Here is a 6,130-nt window from a genome sequence, read left to right on the forward strand (position 1 = left end):
ACACCGAAAGTAGAGATACCTTACGGGCTCGCCTGGAAAGGAGACCGTTGTAGTGGAGTATGTTACTTATGGTGCTGATTGAAACCAATGTCCCCACGGCCATGAGATCTTCCCAGGACTCCCTCCTTGTTGTCCTTGGGTCAACCTTGACTGTTGGGACAAGCCTGGCCTCAGCACGGGGGGGAAACTTTGAAAGGCTGTCCAGGCCGTGGGAGGTTAACAGTAGTTACATAAGCCTTCCACTTCCATATGATGCTCCCAACTCCTTGGAAAGGGTTTTGTACCCCTTTCCTATGTTGACCATGTATGCGTGCTGTTCACAAGTTTGGGGAGGAGCTTGTACTGTATAGTCAGAAAAGGTGAGAAAAAACAGATAATGAATTCAAGCAGGTGAAGCTCATTGTTCTTTATGCCAGAATTACTACTTAATATTTGAGAGAATCAAACTGAATTCTGATGGTTTGAGGGTTGAATAATAATTGACCATCTGATAAAACATTTTACAATTTAAAAAAATAATAAACAAAGAAATAACATTATTTTTTGCTGCAGTGCATTTCATACGTCCAGGCTCATCTACAGTCAAAATGTCACAACTCCAAATGTGTAAACCTGCTAAAACTGAAGCGGGTTGAATACTACTTGCAAGCATTGTAGTTCAGAACCTTCATATATGGCAGAACCATCACATGCGCTACATCACAAAGACAAACATTCATCTTAAGATGTATCAAACCACTTTGGGATGGATAGGTCTATTCTCAAAGGATTGTCTAGACACTTTAAACTAGAAGTACAAGAACTGAAATATGAAATATGATATTTTAAATTAAGATGGGTTTCAGTCAAAAATAGAAATTCAGTACCACTTTGAAATAAGACCCTCATAAAAGCATATATGAATTCAAATGTGTTTAATACAATAACAATTAGGTTATAAACACTAAAATATAAGGAGTACAGATACATCAAAACTGTAACAGTGACCTGTAAAATGTGCATTTAGTAATTTATTATCACCAATTTATTGGGTGGAAAGCAATGTCTCAGTGAGCCCTCATGACTGTGGTTGCCTCTGAACCCCTCCCTTTAGTTATGCTGATATAGATTAACCTGCCGGAGCCACATGCTAATCACTGGCACGTGAGCTATGTAAGAAGTAATTGTTCGTTTAAATAAATGGTTGTTTAAATTGATGCTCACATACTCAACCTGTATTTTATATCTTTTTTGCATGCTTCTTCCTAAGACAATTCCCTACACCTAGGAGATGGTATGGCTTGCCAGTGGATGTGCTGATGCCGTGGTTGGATGTGCCACAGTAGCGAACCGTGACCTTTAAACCTGGGCCCGCTACCCCACCAACCCCCCCCCGAAAATTTTTTTTTCCTTTCTTAATAAACTGCAATAAAGAAAAACTGAGACGACAGTACAGCTTTAAAAACGCAATAAACAATAATATCTGTACTAGATAACGTCTTAAGCAAAATAAGTTTCCAAACAAAATAAGGTTCACAGCTCCGTGGTTCTCGGAAGCGGAATATGTAAACAACACGCACGAGGACGTCAAAGGGATGAATCGAAACTAGCTAGCGGTGGTGCTAACGACAGCTAGCGTCGCCACAGCGGGCGGAAATTATCATACAGTTAAGCCCGCCCACTAAGAGAGAAGATATGATTGGTCAATTTTGCTGTCATTTGAAACTGCCAGGCCCTCTGTAAACGAACAGCGGGCATCACAGTCCTGATAGGGGGAGACACAGGCTCACAGGCTTCCACTTAACCCCTCACCTTCCAACACAGATTGAATAGACACGGGTGAATATTTTATTTGCTTATATTTTTGTAATTGTTTAGTTGTCGACCAGGGACCAACGGCGAAGGCACTGAGGAGGACACACCGGAAACAGAGGACCTAGGGGCAAAAGAAGGCACAGAGGACAAAGGGTCAGGGGACACAAACACAGGGGCAGAATCAGGCTGAGGGGGACAGGCAGACGGGAATTCGGGAGACCGGACAGGGCCAGGAAGTGCAACAGACACTGGGGAAGCAGGATCAGAACGGGGAACAGGGAACGAAGCAAAGACAGAGGCAAAAATACTCCAGACAACAGACACATGGACAGGAACGAAATGGGTGACAACCCTAGGAACAGACACAGGCACAGGGACAGAGACAACAACACCAGAGACAGAAACGGGCACGGGCACATGAACAATGACAGCATCACGCACAGAGACAGGGAACAGAACAAAACCAGGCACAGAACAGGGCAAAAATGGGGACACAGGCACAGATGGGGAACCAACACTAGGGGGAGCAAAATTAACGTCCACATCGAGCCCACAGACGAGCGGAACAGTCACTGTGGGCCCTGAGAGGGTACAAGAAACAGAAGCAGGCCCCAGGCAGGCCCCAGGAACGTCGGCGGGCCCCAGGAACGTCGGCGGGCCCCAGGCGGGCCCCAGGAACGACAGGCGGCGGAGACCCCTTCCGGGTCGCGGGAACAGGCGGAGGAGACCCCTTCCGGGTCGCGGGAACAGGCGGCGGTGACCCCTTCCGGGTCGCGGGAACAGGCGGCGGTGACCCCTTCCGGGTCGCGGGAACAGGCGGCACTGGTGCAGGCCTCTCCTGGGCCTCCGGCGCGGGTGCAGGCCTCTCCTGGGCCTCCGGCGCGGGTGCAGGCCCCTCCTGGGCCTCCGGCGCGGGTGCAGGCCCCTCCTGGGCCTCCGGCGCGGGTGCAGGCCTCTCTCGGGCCTCCCACTGCGGTTCTGGAGGCGCCGTGGCCGCAGGCTGCGGTTCTGGAGGCGCCGTGGCCGCAGGCTGCGGTTCTGGAGGTGCCGTGGCCGCAGGCTGCGGGTCTGGGGAACACAGGTTTGCCCCTGCGCCACTCCTCAGGCCCTTCATCGTCAGTGGGGTTGGACTGAGGAGACGTGAGGACCTGACGCACAGGCTCCCAGCGCCCCCCCAAAAAAGTCTTGGGATGGTTTGCCACACTGGTGGTGTAGACTCCTCCAGGAGGGGGTGTGTTATCGCTGTCCATCTCAGACTTGCAGAAAGATCGGGAGGCAACCTCGGAGAACCTGGTTTGTAGAAGCTTGAAAAAGCCCTCCACCGTCCAGGCTTCCTCAGTCCTGTGTGTAAGGATGATGTTCGCCCACTCCAGCGCCTTACCCACTAGTCTCGTCCTCAAAAACAGCACCAGAACCATGTCTGGTGGCTGAGGGCATGTTAAAAACTGGACGTAGGCCTTGCTCTGTAGGACAAAGCCATCAACCGAAGTCCCTTCCCCATCAAACATGTCCGGGCAGTGAGTTAATGAGGGTAGTGCAAGAGGCCTACCCGTAGCGTCCAGGGCGAGACAGGATTGCAAATAGTCCAGTTGCGATACATACTCCTCCACATCCTTAGGAGGGGGTAGGGAAGGCACCGGCCTAACTCCAGTGTCTGCTGCGTCCATGATGACGGTGGGTTATTCTGTAACAAACTGGCGGGGCAGGTAGGACGCAGATGCAGATATAAGGAAGTTTAATATAAACGACTAACACAAAAGGAGTATAATACATACAAAGACCAAAGAAGACAAGCAAGTTAACACAAAAAGACACAGAGAGCATGAACTAACTGAACAAAAACCACTACTCACGACTAGAACATTGAACTTAATCTTTCTACTGACAACATACAATAACCCACAAACCACGGACGTAATTTTGGGGGGGGACGGGGGGGACATGTCCCCCCCACTTTTTCAAAAGCCGGCTTTGGTCCCCCCCCAGTTTTTACGGTTAAAACCAAATATTTAAATAGCGACAAATCCATGTCCCCCCCACTTTTGAAATCAAAATTACGTCCATGCCACAAACACAGGACTTAAATGCACTGACTAAACAAGGAACACAACAAGACACACCTGAAAGTGATAACGAGGGGCAGAGAACACGGCAGGGGTGTGAAAACAGAGACAACTAGGAAATGTCAAAATAAAAGACACTCAAAACACACAGAGAACAAACCAAAAGACAAGACTGACAGGGGGGAGGCAGGACCACATGACAGTTGGACAAGTGTAACGTTGTAGATCTAGGTGGTGGACGAGCAAGGTTTATTAGGAGCTAGATTTAGCATACTAGGACTGTCCATGGTCACCCTACCAATATAAATCTCATGAGACATTATATACAATACAAAACAAACAGGATACAAGAAAAGGAAAGGGCCCTACTAAGAACAAACGCACGCCAGGAATGGAGGAACCAAACAGATCCTATAGGACAATACAGCTAGGGTAAAACAAAGGACTACATACAATCTGCCTGGGGAAAAGAAACTACAGAATAGACAAACTAGGAACAAATCAACAAGATATGCACACAAACACTGAAGATAGAACCAAGCATACAACAGACAACAAACTAGGGACAAAATGGCACATATTGACAGACAAACCACATTATGAAGAACACAAACAGGAACAATAATCGTAAACAAAGTACAAACCAGATCAATGAACATAACCAAAGATTTACCCACAAAGAAAATATATAACATAATTGACTTCTTCTTACAAACAAGTGCTCTATGCTGTATGTTGTGGTGAACAGTAAACAGCTGTAGCAGTAGCTGCCTCCACAGCATTCACTACTGTTAGTACCAAAAGATAAGATGGCACCCTAAGCTCACATAAAATCTCTCTGATATGAAGCTTCCACTTTCCACAGGGCAGTAACATAGACATATGCCTTATTATGCACAAACACTAAATTATGTCTTTGGACATGTAATCTATTGTGTTCTGTCACAGTACGTTTTTATAATTTCATAATTCATCAAATCATCATGTGCATTGTTGCATCTGATCTTGGAAGACAGTCATCACAGTGCTCTATTGGGGCGTTCAGACACCACCACGCGCCCACATGCAAACATTACACATACACACAGTCACAGTGAGGCTTTATACTCCCTGGTACACTGGCCGCCCACATACATGCTTATGGATATATTTCTAATATCCACTGTCATTGGTAGAGCTGAGTGCAAGCACCCACACACACTAATATTTAGCTTCTTCTTCAGCAGAGACCATACAGCAGAGACCATACAGGGTCATGCTGAAGATATTTGAGCTGGAGGCCGTTCTGGAAATCTGGAGGCTTTTCCTCATATTCCAAATATGCAGAGATAGTGATAGAGAGAGAGAGAGAGAGAGAGATAGAGAGAGAGAGGGCTGGGTGATGAGAGCTGCTGGCTAATGTCTTGTGAGATCATTGTTCTCATGACAAATTAAAAGAAGTAGAAAGAACACAGTAATTCAAAATGCATATTATTATTATTATTATTGTTGTTGTTGTTGATTCATACTACATAAAGCCATGTCTGTACTATGATATATCTGAACATTTCACTTTGTGCATCAGTCCTCAGGGGAAGATATTATCACAGGTGCAGATACTCAATAACAGACTGATAATACAGAGCTGTTGAGTTAATGACAATACATTTGCATACAGTTTATGCATTTGGCAGGCACTCATCTTACATGTTTACATATTTAGCATGACAGTATGTGTAGTCCCCAGAAACTGAACTTTAGCGTTGCCAGGTGAGGTACAGGAATACTCCCCACTGACCTACACCACCTGGTCCCAGGTTGACTAGCCTCTGGGACTCCTGTCATATAAATGCAAGAGTAGATATGCTGTGTTCAGGTGGATGGAATGCTTTTCTGATGCTTTTCTGTTGATGGGTGTAGGAGGAGAAAGCAATGCACCAAAGAAAACACGCACTGCACCATGGGAAATATTCAAACAGCAGGTATTGTGCTAAGCCTCAGTTTGCCAAGCCAAGTTTAATGATCAACAATTTCCTTCAGAGCAGGAAGCCTCCAAGACACCATTTTGTGTTCCAATACAAATGATCCCTGCAGAAGCTTATGAATCTTGTTGTTCAGTATCAGGAACAGACTGCATACATCAATCTGGCCGCAAATAACTTCAGTGGCGTTACAAAGGCCAGCAATCCTGGAATCAAAAGTACAATTTTTCCAAGCTGAGGACTGCAAATAGCAACTGGTCTTGATGTCATGGAAGGCTGGCAAGGTGGACAGTGCACTGTTGTAGGAGCCAG

Source organism: Brachyhypopomus gauderio, chromosome 5 (assembly GCF_052324685.1).
Source record: "Brachyhypopomus gauderio isolate BG-103 chromosome 5, BGAUD_0.2, whole genome shotgun sequence".
NCBI lineage: Eukaryota > Metazoa > Chordata > Actinopteri > Gymnotiformes > Hypopomidae > Brachyhypopomus > Brachyhypopomus gauderio.